This window comes from Salvelinus namaycush, chromosome 7, assembly GCF_016432855.1.
Source record: "Salvelinus namaycush isolate Seneca chromosome 7, SaNama_1.0, whole genome shotgun sequence".
In the NCBI taxonomy this organism is placed as follows: Eukaryota; Metazoa; Chordata; class Actinopteri; order Salmoniformes; family Salmonidae; genus Salvelinus; species Salvelinus namaycush.
In genome coordinates this window covers 10,839,816-10,861,020 of record NC_052313.1, presented here as the reverse complement: position 1 = coordinate 10,861,020, position 21,205 = coordinate 10,839,816, and the positions used below count along the sequence as shown (strand labels likewise).

Sequence of the window (21,205 nt, the reverse complement as noted above, 5' to 3'; positions counted from 1 at the left end):
GATTGGGTAGAGTAGCACTGGGCATGAACCTGTGATCTTCAGAGCTGGAGCTCATGCTTGGGTAGAGTAGCACTGGGATTGAACCTGTGATCTTCAGAGCTGGAGCTCATGATTGGGTAGAGTAGCACTGGGATTGAACCTGTGATCTTCAGAGCTGGAGCTCATGATTGGGTAGAGTAGCACTGGGATTGAACCTGTGATCTTGGAAGCCGGAGCACGCGGCTTACGCCCATCCGCCATCTCCATCCATAATGCCCAGCAAGCAGCGGATCTACTTGATCATAATAGTGCCCACTGTTGCCCCTAGTGGCCAGTCCTGAAGGCATCTCCTGACGTCCTGGGGACCTGGAATACTGCACTGGTCTGGTGTGACCTGGCTGCTCCAGGATCAGGGTTCTAACCACCTGCTCTAACCAACCAGTTACCAAATCACCTAAACTCACCATGTCAATCAGGGCCAATCAGAGGCAGTCTCACCTGGGGTTGTGGTCTGAGTTGAGGTGCTGATCCACAGAAGGAGACAGGTCCAGGTGTATGTCACTGCCATGTCAATCTCTCTCACACACGTGTACACACGTACACATACTCACAAAAACACACATCCAGAGACAGTGACACACACGTCCGTCCAATCTTCACTTCTGTGGTCACCGTCTCTTCCTCAAGGTTTATCTTCCTCCACGAGCCTCTCTCTCGTTCTCCTGTGTGTCTCTCTTCTCTTTGTAGTGTAGAAACACACACACATTCAGAGCTAATGAGAGACATGCGGTGTGGTAGCAATAACGTGACAGGACATGTTCAGGCAGCTATGGCTAATAGAGTTTGATCTCCTAATTGAGGGGTGGGGGGGGTACTAAGAGAGACATCTGGTTGAGGTTTCCTTTCTCTCCCCTCCCTCCACGTCTTCCTGTGTGTTTCCCCTCTCTTTCCTCATCATATATTATCTCTCTCTTTCTTAATCATATCTTATCTCTCTCTTTCCTTATCATATCTTATCTCTCTCTTTCCTTATCATATCTTATCTCCCCTTTCTTAATCATATCTATCTCTTTCCTCATATCTTATCTCTCTCTTTCCTTATAATATCTTCTCTCTCTTTCTTAATCACATCTTCTCTCTCTTAATCATATCGTATCTCTCTCTTTCCTTATCGTATCTTATCTCTCTCTTTCCTTATCATATCTTATCTCGCTCTTTCTTTATGTGATAGTTCAAGATGTAGAGTAGAGCATGACAGAGCGGAAGAGAAGAGAAGAGAAGGGAAGAGAAGAGAAGGGAAGAGAAGAGAAGAGAGGAGATGAGAGTAGGTCACATCTGCTACATATTCTACAGTCTATTCACTGTAATGTAAGAGTTCCAAATCATCTTTATTCAATCACATCAAAACACACACACAACCACACATAGTTACACGCACACACAAACACACTCACGCACCTACAAACGCACAACACACACACACAAACACACACACACACACACACACACACACACACACACACACACACACACACACACACACACACACACACACACACACAAACACAAACACACGCACCTACAAACGCACGCACGCACGCGCACACACACACACACACACACACACACACACACACACACACACACACACACACACACACACACACACACCATACATGAGATAGATCACAGGGCAGAGAAAACACAGGACAGAGGGCAGAGCAGCACATGGAAACAGTTAGGGTGAGGTTACATCAAACACAGAATAATCACACACTCATGGAGTCATTATCATCTGGTGCAGTATTTGTCTTCTCTGCTCCTCCTCTCGAACACCATTGCACACTTTTGTTCTAGCTCCCCACACGGGCACATTCAACTAATCACAGGCTTGATGATTTGTTGATTAGCTGAATCAGGTGTGGTAGTGAAGGGCTACAACAAAAACGTATATCCTTGGTGATACCAGAATTTAAAAAACAAACAAACACTGTCCTAGTGTAGCGCAATAACGTCCCAGAGCTAACAGAAATAACTCTATGTTTCCCTGTTCATAAAAGCAGATACTCTTGACATGGCCATACTGACTTGATACCTAACAGCAGTCAACTGTAGCTTACTTTATAAGGTGCTGATCAGTTATTGATCCTGGTGGGTGGAAAACACCCCTGGTGTTGGCTCTAGTTAGGATTGTAAGGGTTAGTTTAAGGAATGGACTACATGACTGAATCCCCATACAAGTTTTCATACAAAATCTATTAATAGTATTTGGTATTTGGTATTTTATTAGGATCCCCATTTGCTGTCGCAAAAGCAGCAGCTACTATTCCTGGGGTCCACACAGAACATGAAACATGACATAATACAGAACATTAATAGACAAGAACAGCTCAAAGACAGAACTACATCAATAAAAATCAAATAAGTATAGAGATATTACAAGTCTATGAAGTGTGTGTGTTCAGTGCCGTGTGGTGTATGGCTCTCTAGTGATGAAGATCAAGTTATCTTCTAGAAAACAGAGAGAATAAGAGAATGAAAAGCAGACTTACGTGAGTTCCACGTCAAGCAGAGCGAGACAAAATGAGGGAGGGAGGATGAGAGAAGGAGAGAGAGAGCTTCTCCCTACTTCTTTTGAAAGTGAGGAGTTTGACTGGACTAACAGGTTACTTAGAGAATACTTGCACGTACACGTGCGAGAACACACACCAGCCCCCCCTCTTTCCTCTCTTACACACTCACACCACACACACACACACACATTTCCCAATGTACTGAAGGAGAGTCAGGGGTGTAATTACACACACACCCCTCTGGATGGGCGGAGTTAGAGGGGCGAAAAACACAAACCCATTAGAGAGAAGTCTAGTAGTGATTTGGTCACACAGTGGATATACAGTGGCTACACAGTTCTTTCAGAATGTATTCATACCCCTTGACTTATTCCGCATTTTGTTGTGATACAGCCTGAATTACATCACTCATCTACACACAATAACCCATAATGACAAATTGAAAACATGTTTTTAGAAATGTTAGCAAATTTATTGAAAATTAAATACAGAAATATCTCATTTACATATTGTAAGTATTCACACCACCGAGGCAATACTTTGTAGATACACCTTTGGCGGCGATTACAGCTTTGAGTCGTCTTGGGTATGTCTGTATCAGCTAAAGAGTCGTCTTGGGTATGTCTGTATCAGCTTTGAGTCGTCTTGGGTATGCCTGTATCAGCTAAAGAGTCGTCTTGGGTATGTCTGTATCAGCTTTGAGTCGTCTTGGGTATGTCTGTATCAGCTTTGAGTCGTCTTGGGTATGTCTGTATCAGCTTTGAGTCGTCTTGGGTATGTCTGTATCAGCTTTGAGTTGTCTTGGGTAAGTCTGCATCAGCTTTGAGTCGTCATGAGTATGTCTGTATCAACTTTGCACATCTGGATTTGGGGATTTTCTCCCGTTCTTCCTTCCAGATTTTCTCAAACTCTGTTAATGGGTTAGATGGGGAGCGGCGGTGAACAGCAATCTTCACATTTTCCCACAGATTTTTAATAGGATTGAAGTCTTTGGCTGGGCCACTCAAGGACTTTAACATTCTTGTTCTGAAGCCATTCCAGCGTTGCTTTGGCTGTATGCTTGGGGTCATTGCCCTGTTGGAACGTAAATCTTCACCCCAGTCTAAGGTTGTTTGCACTCTGAAGCAGGTTCTCATTAAGGATTTGCCTGCATTTGGCTCCATTCATTGTTCCCTCTATCCTTACCAGTCTCCCAATCTCTGCTGCTGAAAAGCATCCCCATAGCACGATGCTGCCACCAACATGCTTCACGATAGGAATGTGTTAGACGGGTGATGAGTTTTGCCTAATTTTCTCCAGACATAGCACTTTGCATTCAGGCCAAAGAGTTACATTTCTGTCTCATCAGACCACAGAATCTTTTGCCTTATGCTCTTAGTCTTTCACGTGCCTTTTTGCAAAGTCCAGGCATGGTGTCATCTGCCTTTTTCTCAGGAGTGGCTTCCGTCTGGCCACTCTCCAATAAAGATCGGTGAAGTGCTGTAGAGACTGTTGTCCTTCTGGCAGGTTCTCAGCCAAGGAACTCTGCAGTTCTGTCAGAGTGGTCATTGGGTTCTTGGTCAACTCCCTGAACAAGGTCCTTCGGTTGCTCAGTTTGATCGGACGGATAGCTCTAGGCAGAATCTGCGTAGTTCCATATTTTTTTCAATTTACCAATGATGGAGACCACTGTGCTCTTGGAAACTTTCAAGACTCTAGAAATTGTTTCATACCATTCCCCAGATATATGCCTCATCACAATTATATCTGGGAGATCTACGGAGGGTTCCTTTGACTTCATGGTACAGTTTCTGCTCGGACATGCACTGTCAACTGTGGGACCTTACAGTGTATAGACACGCTTGTTTCTTTCTAAATCATGTCCAAACAATTGAATTGGCCACAGGTGGAATTCAATCAAGTTGAAGAAACATCTCAAGGATGATCAATGGAAACAGGATGCACCTGAGCTCAATTTCGTGTCTCATAGCAAAGGGTCTGAATACTTATGTAAAGAAGGAATTTCTGTTTTTTATTTATTATATTTGCAAAAATTTCAAAAAAACTTTTTCACTTGTCAATATGGGGTGTTGTGTACCTTTCTGAGGATTTTTATTTTATTTAATCAATTTTAGAATAAGGCTGTAACGTAACAAAATGCTGTCTGAATACTTTCCCGAAGGCACTGTATATACACATATAAACTCAGCAAAAAAAGAAACGTCCTCTCACTGTCAACTGCATTTATTTTCAGCAAACTCATTGTAAAGGGTCTGAAAACTTACGTAAATACGTTTTTTAATTTTTTTTTATAAAAAAATATATTTGCAAAGATTTCTAAAACCTGTTTTCTCTTTGTCATTATGGAGTATTGTGTGATGAGGAAAAACAAATATTGAATACATTTTAGAATAAGGCTGTAACGTAACAAAATGTGGAACAAGTCAAGGTGTCTGAATACTTTCCCGAATTGTCACGTTCCTGACCTGTTTTCTCTTGTTTTGTATGTGTTTAGTTGGTCAGGGCGTGAGTTGGGATGGGCAGTCTGTGTTGTTTGTTCTATGTGGGAGTGTGTTGGTTAATTAGCCTTATATGGTTCTCAATCAGGGACAGGTGTTATTCATTTCCTCTGATTGAGAGTCATATATAGGTAGGCTGTTTTACACTGTTAGTTTGTGGGTGATTGTCTTCCGTGTCTGTGTATGTTGCGCCACACGGGACTGTTTTCGGTATGTTTGTTCGTTCGGTTTTTATGTAGTCTGTTTTCCCGGTTCGTGCGTTCTTCGTGTTACATGTAAGTTCTTACGTTCAGGTCAGTCTACATCGTTTATTGTTTTGTTAGTTAGTCAAGTATAGTTTGTTTTCGTCTTGTTTAAATAAATATCATGTCATATCACAACGCTGCGCCTTGGTCGAATCACTACTCCTCCTCTTCGTATGAAGAGGAGGAGGAACACCGTTACACGAATGCACTGTACAATGGGCATTCATGCATGTACACACATAACCCCCATACCCCCTGTAACCCTATACATTCTGTCATTCTTACCTCCTGACCTGCGTTTCAACTGACTTCTGGCTATATCAGTCTTCATTAAGTTAAGGAATGCGGAAAGGAATCTGGAGTGATTCTAGGGAGTAGCTGATTACCCAAATCAGGCAGTGTGTGTATGTGGGAAGGCTGTTGCAGAAACCGCAGGCAGTGTTTCTCCAATCACACCCTACAATTACAGGCTTATTAAAGAGACACATCACTCAACTATCGCAGGGTGTGTGTGTGTGTTTATAATGTGTGTTGTCTTTCCAGGCCTATAGACCATAAGCTGAAGAGGCAGGACAGCACCAAGTCTCTACTCATCAAGACTGAGCGACTGCTGAGGATTGAGGAACACGACTTCGCTACGAGAACTGGCTTTGGAGGTCAGAAACACACATGTGCCACATACACAGGAAACACCCCTATCTCTGTTGGCAGGTTGACATTTATTGGGATGAGTCTTGTCCTGGAGGCAGAACTGAACGCTTCCGCTAGGTAGGCCAGCTGCAATGTCAAAATGGGCTATATGGTAAAAATGTATGAAAACCAAACTGTGCTTTTTGGTCTTAATTTAAGGTTTGGGTTTTGCAGAGCTGCCTCCAGAACAAGATCCATGACGAAAAACGCTAACCTGCTCTCTGTCCCCCAATGAAACTAATCCAGTCTCTCTCTGTGTGTGTGTGTGTGTGTGTGTGTGTGTGTGTGTGTGTGTGTGTGTGTGTGTGTGTGTGTGTGTGTGTGGGGTATAAAAAAAAATTGTAGAGTGTAGAGCAGTGGTCACCAACCCTGATCCTGACACAGAGTAGAGCAGTGGTCACCAACCCTGATCCTGACACAGAGTAGAGCAGTGGTCACCAACCCTGATCCTGATCTATATACAGAGTAGAGCAGTGGTCACCAACCCTGATCCTGCCACAGAGTAGAGCAGTGGTCACCAACCCTGATCCTGATCTATATACAGAGTAGAGCAGTGGTCACCAACCCTGATCCTGACACAGAGTAGAGCAGTGGTCACCAACCCTGATCCTGATCCATATACAGAGTAGAGCAGTGGTCACCAACCCTGATCCATATACAGAGTAGAGCAGTGGTCACCAACCCTGATCCTGATCTATATACAGAGTAGAGCAGTGGTCACCAACCCTGATCCATATACAGAGTAGGACAGTGGTCACCAACCCTGATCCATATACAGAGTAGAGCAGTGGTCACCAACCCTGATCCTGATCTATATACAGAGTAGAGCAGTGGTCACCAACCCTGATCCATATACAGAGTAGAGCAGTGGTCACCAACCCTGATCCATATACATAGTTTTGGTCACCAACCCTGATCCTGATCCATATACAGAGTAGAGCAGTGGTCACCAACCCTGATCCATATACAGAGTAGGACAGTGGTCACCAACCCTGATCCTGATACATAATAGACTAATGGACACCAACCCTGATCCTGATCTATATACAGAGTAGAGCAGTGGTCACCAACCCTGATCCTGATACAGAGTAGAGCAGTCGTCACCAACCCTGTTCCAAATCCATATACAGAGTAGAACATCGGTCAACAACCCTAATCCATATAGAGAGTAGAGCAGTGGTCACCAACCCTGATCCATATACAGAGTAGAGCAGTGGTCACCAACCCTGATCCATATACAGAGCAGAGCAGTGGTCACCAACCCTGATCCATATACAGAGTAGAGCAGTGGTCACCAACCCTGATCCATATACAGAGTAGAGCAGTGGTCACCAACCCTGATCCATATACAGAGCAGAGCAGTGGTCACCAACCCTGATCCATATACAGAGTAGAGCAGTGGTCACCAACCCTGATCCATATACAGAGTAGAGCAGTGGTCACCAACCCTGATCCATATACAGAGTAGAGCAGTGGTCACCAACCCTGATCCATATACAGAGTAGAGCAGTGGTCACCAACCCTGATCTATATACAGAGTAGAGCAATGGTCACCAACCCTGATCCTGATACAGTGTAGAGCAGTGGTCACCAACCCTGATCTATATACAGTGTAGAGCAGTGGTCACCAACCCTGATCCATATACAGAGTAGAGCAGTGGTCACCAACCCTGATCCATATACAGAGTAGAGCAGTGGTCACCAACTCTGATCTATATACAGAGTAGAGCAGTGGTCACCAACCCTGATCCATATACAGAGTAGAGCAGTGGTCACCAACCCTGATCCATATACAGAGTAGAGCAGTGGTCACCAACCCTGATCTATATACAGAGTAGAGCAATGGTCACCAACCCTGATCCTGATCTATATACAGAGTAGAGCAGTGGTCACCAACCCTGATCTATATACAGAGTAGAGCAATGGTCACCAACCCTGATCCTGATCTATATACAGAGTAGAGCAGTGGTCACCAACCCTGATCCTGATCTATATACAGAGTAGAGCAATGGTCACCAACCCTGATCCATATACAGAGTAGAGCAGTGGTCACCAACCCTGATCTATATACAGAGTAGGGCAGTGGTCACCAACCCTGATCCTGATACATAGTAGAGCAGTGGTCACCAACCCTGATCCTGATCTATATACAGAGTAGAGCAATGGTCACCAACCCTCATCCTGATACATAGTAGAGCAGTGGTCACCAGCCCTGATCCTGGTCCTGATCCATTTACATAGTACTGGTCACCAACCCTGATCCTGATACAGTGTAGAGCAGTGGTCACCGACCCTGATCCTGATCCATATACAGAGTAGAGCAGTGGTCACCAACCCTGATCCTGATCTATATACAGAGTAGAGCAGTGGTCACCAACCCTGATCCTGATCTATATACAGAGTAGAGCAGTTGTCACCAACCCTGATCCTGATCCATGTAAAGAGTAGAGCAGTGGTCACCAACCCTCATCCTGATACACTGTAGAGCAGTGGTCACCAACCCTGATTCTGGAGGTCTACAGTACATCTTGTGCAGATTTTAGTTCCAGCCAATGTTTCTAATACACCTGATTCAGTTAGTGAAGGGTATTGTCATTAGCCTGTGCTATTTAGAACCTAAAGGGGTTCTTTGGCTGTCCCCGTGGGATAACCCTCTGAATATCCCTTCTTGGTTCCAGGTAGAAGTCTTTTGGGTTTCATGTAGAACCCATTCCAAAGAGGGTTCTACCTGGAACCCAAAAGAGTTCTACCTTGAACCACAAAGGTAAAGTAGGTAACCACCACTAGCCTCAGTATTATAGGCCAACGTGCAACCATTGGAAAACAAACTGGACGATCTACGATTAACCTGTTTGGGCTGCAAGGGGCAGTATTGAGTAGCCAGATAAAAGGTGCCCATTTCAAACGGCCTCGTACTCAATTCTTGCTCGTACAATATGCATATTATTATTACTATTGGATAGAAAACACTCTCTAGTTTCTAAAACAGTTTGAATTATTAAAACCGTTTGAGTGAAACAGAAGTCATTCTGCAGCACACTTCCTGACCAGGAAGTGGAAAGTCTGAAACCGAGGCTCTCTTCTACTTCCTGCCTATAAATGGGCATGAGATCTATTAGTATACATGCACGTCATACACCTTCCCCTGGATGTCAAGAGGCTGTGAGAGAAGAAATTAGGTGATTATCTTGGTCTGAGATGGAACACATCATCTTGGAATGACGTGTCCCCCATTTTCGGTACTCTGAAGAGCGCGACGTGGACAGTGGGATTGCCTTCTCTTTAGCTGCCGTAATAGGCGAGTACTATCTCCGGCTTTGATTTTATTTGATACATGTCACCATATCATCGTAAAGTATGTTTTTTCAATATAGTTTCATCAGATTATTGAAATTTTTTCGGGAGTTTTGCCGTGTTCCGTTCTCTTCTGTTTGTTGACATGGAGAGATTCGCGCCACTTGGCTAGTGTGCATGCTAATTGAAGAGGGAAAGTTGCCGTTCTAAATCCAAACAACGACTGTTCTGGACAAAGGACACCTTGTCCAACATTCTGACGGAAGATCACCAAAAGTAAGAAACATTTTATGATGCTATTTCATATATCTGTCGTGCATGTGAACTGGTCGTCGGCGCCCAAGTGTTTCTGGCTATTGTGGCTACGCTAATATAACGCTACATTTTGTTTTCGCTGTAAAACACTTAATAAATCGGAAATATTGTCTGGAATCACAAGATGCCTGTCTTTCATTTGCTGTACACTATGTATTTTTCAGAAATGTTTTATGATGAGTAATTAGGTATTTGACGTTGGTGTCTGTAAATATTATGGCTGCTTTCGGTGCAATTTCTGATTGTAGCTGCAATGTAAACTATGATTTATACCTGAAATATGCACATTTTTCGAACAAAACATATGCTATACAATAAATATGTTATCAGACTGTCATCTGATGAAGTTGTTTCTTGGTTAGTGGCTATTTATATCTTTATTTGGTCGAATTTGTGATAGCTACTGATGGAGTAAAAAACTGGTGGAGTAAAAAAAGTGGTGTCTTTTGCTAACGTGGTTAGCTAATAGATTTACATATTGTGTCTTCCCTGTAAAACATTTTAAAAATCGAACATGTTGGCTGGATTCACAAGATGTGTACCTTTCATATGCTGTATTGGACTTGTTAATGTGTGAAAGTTAAATATTTAAAAAATATATATTTTGAATTTCGCGCCCTGCACTTTGAGCTGGCTGTTGTCATAAGTGTACCGACGTCGGGCTTGCAGCCAGAAGAAGTTAAGACTATCCTGCCAACGGGACATTAAAAACTGTAATACCTTATGTTTCACCGAGATGTGGCTGAACGACGACACGGATAATATAGGGCTGGCTGGCTGGCTGGTGTATCATGTTGTGGAAATTCATGTATACTGAGAGAGACTTGGACAATTATTCAAACAATCAATCTTTATCATTGATTAATTATTGCAATAATGAAACTGTCGACCCCACATTCTTGAGTGTGTTGCCGAGAGCTTAACTGATAATGAAAAAACAGAGATTTAATATAGGAGACCTAAAAATGCTTAGTCATGGCTGGTTCCACCCCTCCCATGCAGATCGGGAGGCACCACAATCCATCGTGGATTCATCCTGTAGTCATCTGCACCCGGTATCGTTTCCCAGATGCAAGAACGATAAGATACAATGAGGGTTTAGGTCTATTCCTCCAGGCTATCTCTATCTCAGGTCACACATACCACATCTTATCTATGGAATGCCAGCTGTAAGATTTTATCACCAAGTCATGAATCAATTGTCAGCTCAAGCTATCTCTAGTAAAACCATATGCACAGATTAGCTGCAGGGAGCTACGGTGGAGACCATAAAACACAGCATTAGTAGAACAGAAATGTCTTACGGAAGTGGTCAGATGACGCAGATGCTATGCTACAGGACAGTTTTGCTAACACAGACTGGAAAATGTTACGGGATTCATCCAATGGCATTCAGGAGTATACCACCTCAGTCACCGGCTTCATCAATCAGTGCATCGACGACGTCGTCCCCACAGTGACAGTACATACATTTCCCAAGCAGAAGCCATGGATTACAGGCAACATCCGCACCGAGCTAAAGGCAAGAGCTGCTGCTTTCAAGGAGCACGACAGTAATCCAGACACATATAAGAAATCTGGCTATGCCCTCCGACGAACCATCAAACAGGCAAAGCATCAATACAGGACTAAGATGGAATCCTACTACACCGGCTCTGACGCTCGTCGGATGTGTCAGGGCTTGAAAACTATTACGGACTACAAAGGGAAACCCAGCCACGAGCTACCCACTGACTCAAGTCTACCAGACGAGCTAAATTCCTTTTATGCTTGCTTCGAGGCAAGCAACACTGAAGCATGCATGAGAGCACCAGCTGTTCCGGACGAATGTGTGATCACGCTCTCTGTAGCCGATGTGAGCAAGACCTTTAAACAGGTCAACATTCACAACGCAGTGGGGCCAGATGGATTACCAGGACGTGTACTCAAAGCATGCGTGGGCCAACTGGCAAGTTTATTCACTGACATTTTCAATCTCTCCCTGACCACGTCTGTAATACCTACATGTTTCAAACAGACCACCAGGAAAGCCCAAGAAAGCGAAGGTAAGCTGCCTAAATGATTACCGCCCCGTAGCACTCACGTCGGTAGCCATGAAGTGCATTGAAAGGCTGGTCATGACTCACATCAACACTATCACGCCAGACACCCTAGACCCACTCCAATTGGCATACCACCCCAACAGATCCACAGATGAAGCAATCTCAATCGCACTCCACACTGCCCTTTCCCACCTGGACAAAAGGAACACCTATGTGAGAATGCTATTCATTGACTACAGCTCAGCGTTCAACAAAGCTCATCACTAAGCTAAGGACCATGGGACTAAACACCTCCCTCCACAACTGGATCCTGGACTTCCTGACGAGCTGCCCCCAGGTGGTATGGGTAGAACACATCTGCCACGCTGATCCTCAACACTGGGGCCCCTCACGAGTGCGTGCTTAGTCCCCTCCTGTCCTCCCTGTTCACCCACGACTGCGTGGCCAAGCACGACTCCAACACCATCATTAAGTTTGCTGATGACACAACAGCGGTAGGCCTGATCACCAACAACGATGAGAGCCTGTAGGGAGGAGGTCAGAGACCTGACAGTGTGGTGCCAGGACAACAGCATCTCCCTCAACGTGAGCAAGACGAAGGAGCTGATCGTGGACTATAGAAAAAGGAGGGCTGAACAGGCCCCCATTAACATCAACGGGGCTGAAGTGGAGCGGGTCGAGAGTTTCAAGTTTCTTGGTGTCCACATCACCAACAAACTATCATGGTTCAAACACACCAAGACAGTTGTGAAGGGGGCACAACACCTTTTCCCCATCAGGAGACTGAAAAGATTTGGCATGGGTCCCCACATCCTCAAAAAGTTCTACAGCTGCACCATAGAGAGCATCCTGACCAGTTGCATCACTGCCTGGTATGGCAACTGCTCGGCGTCTGACAGTAAGGTGCTACAGAGGGTAGTGCGTACGGCCCGGTACATCACTGGGGTCAAGGACCTATATACTAGGCGGTATCAGAAAATTGTCAAAGACTGCAGTCACCCTAGTCATAGACTGTTCTCTCTGCTACAGCATGGCAAGCGGTACCGGAGCACCAAGTACAGGAACAAAAGGCTCCTTAACAGCTTCTACCCCCAAGCCATAAGACTGCTGAACAATTAATCAAATGGCCACCCAGACTATTTACATTGACCCCCCCCCCCCCCCCCCCCCCCCCTCCCCCCTTTGTTTTTACACTGCTGCTACTCGCTGTTTATTATTAATGCATAGTCACTTTACAAATGACCTCAACTAACCTGTACCCCCGCACATTGACTCGGTACCGGTACCCCCTGTATATAGCCTCGTTATTGTTATGTAATTTTTTTGCGTTCCTTTTTATTAGATTTTTAAAAACTTTTGTTTAGTTATTAAATATTTGATTAACTATATTTTAACTGCATTGTTGGTTAAGGGCTTGTAAGTAAGCATTTCACGTTAAGGTCTACATGGTTCTTGTGACAAATACATTTTTATTTGATTCTCCTATGGGGACAGCTGAAGAACCCTTTTGGAACCCTTTTTTCTAAGTGTACACATTGCAGCTCTCCGGGACCAGGGTTGGAGACAACCAGAGAATAGCCCTGATTAATGACCTCAGTGTGATGTCATGTGTGTGGGTGTAGCAGGAAGCAGGAATTTGTGGGTGTTTGTGTTTGTTGCTCTGGTTTGGGTCGTGGTGAGGAGCTCCTCCGGTCCTGACGAGCTGTGTGTGTGTGTGTGTGTGTGTGTGTGTGTGTGTGTGTGTTCTCAGGTACAGCCATCCCTGTGGGCATTGATGTCCAGGTGGAGAGTATCGACATCATCTCAGAGGTCAACATGGTAGGACCCTGTGTACCCTGGGTGTATAATCTATACACATGTGTGTATAATCAATCCACATGTGTTTGAACAATCTTCTGTGTTCTGCCGAGGGCATCACCATGACCCTGTACCTGCGTCACTCCTGGAAGGATGAGCGGCTGGCTTTTCTGTCTCGTAGCAACGTTAGCAGGACGTTTGGCGGGTGTCTGGTGAAGAAGACGTGGGTTCCTGATGTGTTCTTTGCACACTCGAAGAGGTTCTTCATCCACGACACCACCATGGAGAACATCATGATCAGGGTCTATCCTGACGGAAGCATACTCTACAGCGTCAGGTAGAGCATCAGTGCGTGTGTGTATATTACTATGCCGTATGTAGGTATACTATATCTGATCTCTTTTTATATGATTATTATGTTGTTATAGGATCACATCTACTCCATAGACTTCAGAACTGTTCACTACAACTAGAGAGCTGTGAGTCACACACACACACACACAGACACACATCCCGTGTGTGCACTAACACAGACATGCACACACATATTTACATAAATAAACATTCACCCACACTAAACATCTGATTGTTGATTGATTGGTTACACAAATACACACCGCACTTTCTCTCTCCCCCATTCTAGATGCGTATAATGACAATGGTCTGATGTTGTTTTGGAAGAATGGCAACGAGTCTCTGAGGACAGATGAGATTGTTCTCTCTCAGTTGTTCGTCAAGAAGTTCCACCCTTCCAGCGGCCTCGCCTTCTACAGCAGCACGGGTCTGTCTGAGTGTTTATATGTGTGTGTTTTGCGTTCTTTGTGTGTCTCGTCTCTTGTAACTATTAGGCTAACGTACGGCTTCTTTAAGAAAACCCTCAACTTTTCTCTCTCTCTCCCCCTCTCTCACCGCATTACCCTCTTTCTTTCTTTCTCTCCCCCCATTATCCTCTCACTCTCTTTCTCTCTCCATCACCTTTCCTTTCTGTCTCTCTCCAGGTTGGTGTAACAGCTTGTTAATAAACTTCATCCTGAGGAGACACTTCTTCTTCTTCATGCTGCAGACCTATTTCCCCAGCCTGCCGATGGTGCTGCTCCCTCTGAATCGACAGGTGGGCTGTGCCTGCACGCGTCTCCCTGGGTTAACACACACACACACACACACACACACGCACAAACACACCTGGACACACAACCCTGAACACACCTGGCTAGAGCTAAACACACACACACACACACACACACCAATTCTCATGATTATACTTCTACATACTAAATACAGTACATAATAGTTTATACACACACACCTCTCCCTTTAGGAGCTCCCGAGTTGGCTCAGCGGTGTGCATCTCAGTGCTTGAGGCGTCACTACAGACAACCTAGTTCGATTCCAGGCTGTATCACAACCGGCTGTGATTGGGAGTCCCATAGGGCGGCGCACAGTTGGCCCAGAGTCGTCCGGGTTTGGCCAGTGTAGGCCGTCATTGTAAATAAGAAATTGTTCTTAACTGACTTGCCTCGTTAAATAAATAAATACAAAATTAGAGCTATCCAACCCTAACACGCCTGCTGTCCCCCACACAGACCTCTCTCTTTAGAGATCTCCAGACAAATCAAATCAAATCAAATGTAATTTGTCACATACACGTGTTTAGCAGATGCATCTCAGAGGTCTTGTGTTTCTAGCTCCAACAGTGCAGTAATATCTAACAAATAATATCTAACAATACACACAAATCTATAGTAAAGGAATGGAGCAATGTCAGAGCGACATAGACTAAGATACAGTAGAATAGGATAGAATACAGTATATTCATATGAGATGAGTAATGCAAAATATGTAAACATTATTAAAGTGACTAGTGTACCATTATTAAAGCGGCCAGTGATTTCAAGTCTATGTATATAGGGTAGCAGACTCTAATGTGCTAGTGATGGCTATTTGAGGCCTTGAGATAGAATGTTGTTTTTCAGTCTCTCGGTCCCAGCTTTGATGCACCTGTACTGACCTCGCCTTCTAGATGATAGCGGGGTGAACAGGCAGTGGCTAGGATGGTTGTTGTCCTCGATTATCTTTTTGGCCTTCCTGTGACATCGGGTGGTGTAGTTGTCCTGGAGGGCAGGTAGTTTGCCCCCGGTGATGCGTTGGGCAGACCGCACCACCTTCTGGAGAGCCCTGCAGATGCGGGCGGTGCAGTTGCCGTACCAGACAATCATACAGCCCGACAGGATACTCTCAGTTGTGCATCTGTAAAAGTTTGTGAGGGTTTTAGGTGCCAAGACAAATTTCTTCAGCCTCCTGAGGTTGAAGAGGTGCTGTTGCGCCTTCTTCACCACCCTGTCTGTGTGGGTGAACAATTTCAGTTTGTCAGTGATGTGTACGCCGAGGAACTCAAAGCTTTCCACATTCTCCACTGTGGTCCCGTAGATGTGGATAGGGAGGTGCTACCTCTGCTGTTTCCTGAAGTCCACGATCAGCTCCTTGGTTTTGTTGATGTTGGGTGAGAGGTTATTTTCCTGGCACCACACTCCCAGGGCCCTCACCTCCTCCCTGTACGATGTCTCGTCATTGTTGGTAATCAGGCCTACTAATGTTGTGTCATCTGCAAACTTGATGATTGAGTTGGAGGCGTGCGTGGCCACGCAGTCATGGGTGAACAGGGAGTACAAGAGGGGGCTGTGTACGCATCCTTGTAGGGTCGCAGTGTTGAGGATTAGCGAAGTGAAGGAGTTGTTTCCTACCTTCACCACCTGGGAGCGGCCCGTCAGGAAGTCCAGGACCCAGTTGCACAGGGCGGGGTTCGGACCCAGGACCTCGAGCTTAATGATGACCTTCGAGGGTACTATGGTTTTGAATGCTGAGCTATAGTTCATGAACAGCATTCTGACTCTTGTCCAGAAGGGATAGGGCAGTGTGCAGTGCGATGGCGATTGCATCGTCTTTGGATCTATTGGGGCTGTAAGCAAATTGAAGTGGGTCTAGGGTGTCAGGTAAGGTAGAGGTGATATGATCCTTGACTAGTCTCTCAAAGCACTTCATGATGACAGAAGTGAGTCCTAACACACCTGCTGTCCCCCTCCCCACACACACCTCTTCCTTCAGTTATCACTACAGTGCTGACCATGTCCACCATCATTACTGGGGTGTCCTCCACCATGCCACAAGTAAGTGTAATTGTGTGTGTGTGTGCGTGTGCGTGCGTCCGTGCCTGCATGCGTGTTTGTTTGTGTGTGTGTGTGTGCGTGTGTATACTGCATGTGTGTGTGATTCAGGTGTCCTAAAGTGAAGGTGGTGGACATCTACCTATGGACCAGCTTCCTGTTTGTGTTCCTGTCAGTGATAGAATACGCTGCTGTCAACTACTTTTCTATGCTAGAGGAGATGAGACGACTGAATAGAGGAAAGGTCATAGGTCATCAATTTCCAGGATATTTGTTGAGAGAGTATTCTCTCTACACAACACTGCTCTCTAGTGTTCAGATATGAGAAATTATGTTCTATATCCTAGTATGTTCTATATTATCCACACAGTGTATCAAGATGTATTCTTTTTGTGTGCGTGTCTGTCCCTCCATTCAGCTCCCAACCTCTTATAACGCCAGCCAGGCCATGGCCTTCGACGGCTGTTTCCACGGCAATGACATCGAGCGAACCCTGTTCCCCCATCTGTCAAACTCCCACGGAACTCCACCCCAGAACCCTGAGGATCCCCCCCAACCGAGGGGACATGTCTCCACCGACAACGGCTGGTGCGGCAGAACGTGGACCTGCTACTTAGCTACACCTACTTGATCGACTCGTACTCCTCGCATGGCCTTCACTATGTCCTACCTGCTATTCAATACCATCTACTTGAGTATAACTCCTCCTGAGGGGCCCTACTGAGCATACTGCTGGGACCCTACTGACTATAACTCCTCCTGAGGGGCCCTACTGAGCATACTACTGGGATCCTACTGACTATAACTCCTCCTGAGGGACCCTACTGACTATAACTCCTCCTGAGGGACCCTATTGAGCATACTGCTGGGACCCTACTGACTATAACGCCTCCTGAGGGACCCTACTGAGCATACTACTGGGATCCTACTGACTATAACTCCTCCTGAGGGACCCTACTGAGTATACTGCTGGGACCCTACTGACTATAACTCCTGAATATACTGCTGGGACCCTACTGACTATAACTCCTCCTGAGGGACCCTACTGAGTATACTGCTAGGGCCCTACTGACTATAACTCCTCCTGAGGGACCCTACTGAGTATACTGCTGGGACCCTATTGACTATAACTCCTCCTGAGGGACCCTACTGAGGAATACTGCTGGGACCCTATTGACTATAACTCCTCCTGAGGGACCCTACTGAGTATAACTCCTCCTGAGGGACCCTACTGAGTATACTGCTGGGACCCTACTGACTTTAACTCCTCCTGAGGGACCCTACTGATCATACTGCAGGGACCCTACTGACTATAACTCCTCCTGAGGGACCCTACTGATCATACTGCTGGGACCCTACTGACTATAACTCCTCCTGAGGGGCCCTACTGACAATAACTCCTCCTGAGGGACCCTACTGAGTATACTGCTGGGACCCTACTGACTTTAACTCCTCCTGAGGGACCATACTGATCATACTGCAGGGACCCTACTGACTATAACTCCTCCTGAGGCACCCTACTGAGTATAACTCCTCCTGAGGGACCCTACTGAGTATACTGCTGGGACCCTACTGACTATAACTCCTCCTGAGGGACCCTACTGATCATACTGCTGGGACCCTACTGATGTCATGACGTTGGCCTGTGGGTAGGTTTATGACAGTCATAAATACCTCTTTCCCCCTTTTTCTCTCTCCCTACTATAACTGATGTGACATAAGGAAACCCATGGGTTAACATAGAGATTCTGGGTAACATCAGAAGTTGGGGGAAATGAACTATATTCTGGTAATCCGACCAACTGAACATATGCGGTGGTACTTAAGGTATATTATGTCAGTTCGGTTGCCCTCTGACACATTCTCATCAATGATAGAATGACATAAACTCTACTGTGGAAAGTCTAAACGTCAGAGGTATCGGATTCACATGGAATTGTTGTTTAATTCAAATGTTTGAATATGAAATTATTTGTGAAGAGATTAAATTTAATTTTAGCTTCCAAATGAGAAATGTGTTTTCATAAGTTTGGGCTTCTGCTCAACTAGGGGCCCGCCCCTGTGAAGAGACATGGGTAATAGACTTTTCAGACACACCCCTCTCCCTCCACTATAAAAGCCATTGACAAGAATATAACTTCCTGTTCCGGGCACACCAGGATGACGGTCCGGTGTCAGAATGGTTCAGATAATAACTAATAGATAAATAATAGCCAACATCAGCGTGGACTTTGATTGTGAATGGTATGAACTTTGAACTCGTATTCACTACAGAAGTGATATCTCCTAGCCGTTGAGTTAGCAACAGCTAAACGCAGGTTAGGACGGACGATACGGTCTTCCATCTACTACACACGACGCTCCTCCAACGTATCCAGTAAGGCACCAGAGACATTCTTCAAAGGACAGAGGACTCGGGTTGGCGACACGGTCCATCTACCACCAACCTACTGAAGCGCAGCTCAGAGTAAATATTCATTGCATTTTCCTGTTCGAATGGGCGGTAATTTAGAATGCATAAGATACTGTATTTACGATAGCACAGCTCGCCTATGTTCAAGTCTCCCGCTCTTTCACTAGGACTCAGCCCCTTCCCTTTGTGTAACAAGCTGTCATATCTATTCCGCCCGCTAGGGACGTTTTTCTGTGTGACGTAATTTGTGATCAAGTTATGATTTCATTGTATATGTGTGATTCTGTGTGATTAGTTAGGTATTTAGTAAATAAATAATTAAACCCAATTTTGTATTGCTGATTCAACTTGTTAGCCAGGATTCTTGCAGATAATCAAGGACTTACAACTTTCAGATGAGACTGAATAAAATGACGATTAATGTGACTGTTATGGATGTAAAAGTCAAAGACACATAGTCAAAGACACGACACTGACTATAACTCCTCCTGAGGGGCCCTACTTACAATAACTCCTCCTGAGGGACCCTACTGAGTATACTGCTGGGACCCTACTGACTTTAACTCCTCCTGAGGGACCCTACTGATCATACTGCAGGGACCCTACTGACTATAACTCCTCCTGAGGGACCCTACTGAGTATACTGCTAGGGCCCTGCGGACTATAACTCCTCCTGAGGGACCCTACTGAGTATACTGCTGGGACCCTATTGACTATAACTCCTCCTGAGGGACCCTACTGAGGAATACTGCTGGGACCCTATTGACTATAACTCCTCCTGAGGGACCTTACTGATCATACTGCTGGGACCCTACTGATGTCATGACGTTGGCCTGTGGGTAGGTTTATGACAGTCATAAATACCTCTTTCCCCCTTTTTCTCTCTCCCTACTATAACTGATGTGACATAAGGAAACCCATGGGTTAACATAGAGATTCTGGGTAACATCAGAAGTTGGGGGAAATGAACTATATTCTGGTAATCCGACCAACTGAACATATGCGGTGGTACTTAAGGTATATTATGTCAGTTCGGTTGCCCTCTGACACATTCTCATCAATGATAGAATGACATAAACTCTACTGTGGAAAGTCTAAACGTCAGAGGTATCGGATTCACATGGAATTGTTGTTTAATTCAAATGTTTGAATATGAAATTATTTGTGAAGAGATTAAATTTAATTTTAGCTTCCAAATGAGAAATGTGTTTTCATAAGTTTGGGCTTCTGCTCAACTAGGGGCCCGCCCCTGTGAAGAGACATGGGTAATAGACTTTTCAGACACACCCCTCTCCCTCCACTATAAAAGCCATTGACAAGAATATAACTTCCTGTTCCGGGCACACCAGGATGACGGTCCGGTGTCAGAATGGTTCAGATAATAACTAATAGATAAATAATAGCCAACATCAGCGTGGACTTTGATTGTGAATGGTATGAACTTTGAACTCGTATTCACTACAGAAGTGATATCTCCTAGCCGTTGAGTTAGCAACAGCTAAACGCAGGTTAGGACGGACGATACGGTCTTCCATCTACTACACACGACGCTCCTCCAACGTATCCAGTAAGGCACCAGAGACATTCTTCAAAGGACAGAGGACTCGGGTTGGCGACACGGTCCATCTACCACCAACCTACTGAAGCGCAGCTCAGAGTAAATATTCATTGCATTTTCCTGTTCGAATGGGCGGTAATTTAGAATGCATAAGATACTGTATTTACGATAGCACAGCTCGCCTATGTTCAAGTCTCCCGCTCTTTCACTAGGACTCAGCCCCTTCCCTTTGTGTAACAAGCTGTCATATCTATTCCGCCCGCTAGGGACGTTTTTCTGTGTGACGTAATTTGTGATCAAGTTATGATTTCATTGTATATGTGTGATTCTGTGTGATTAGTTAGGTATTTAGTAAATAAATAATTAAACCCAATTTTGTATTGCTGATTCAACTTGTTAGCCAGGATTCTTGCAGATAATCAAGGACTTACAACTTTCAGATGAGACTGAATAAAATGACGATTAATGGATGTAAAAGTCAAAGACACATAGTCAAAGACACGACACTGACTATAACTCCTCCTGAGGGGCCCTACTGACAATAACTCCTCCTGAGGGACCCTACTGAGTATACTGCTGGGACCCTACTGACTTTAACTCCTCCTGAGGGACCCTACTGATCATACTGCAGGGACCCTAC

At 45.0% G+C, this 21,205-nt stretch overlaps 1 pseudogene; it reads left to right on the top strand.

Moving 5' to 3' along the window:
- The first annotated feature begins 5,848 nt into the window (after window positions 1-5,848).
- On the top strand, window positions 5,849-17,318 carry LOC120050592 (annotated as a pseudogene).
- Window positions 17,319-21,205: the final 3,887 nt, after the last annotated feature.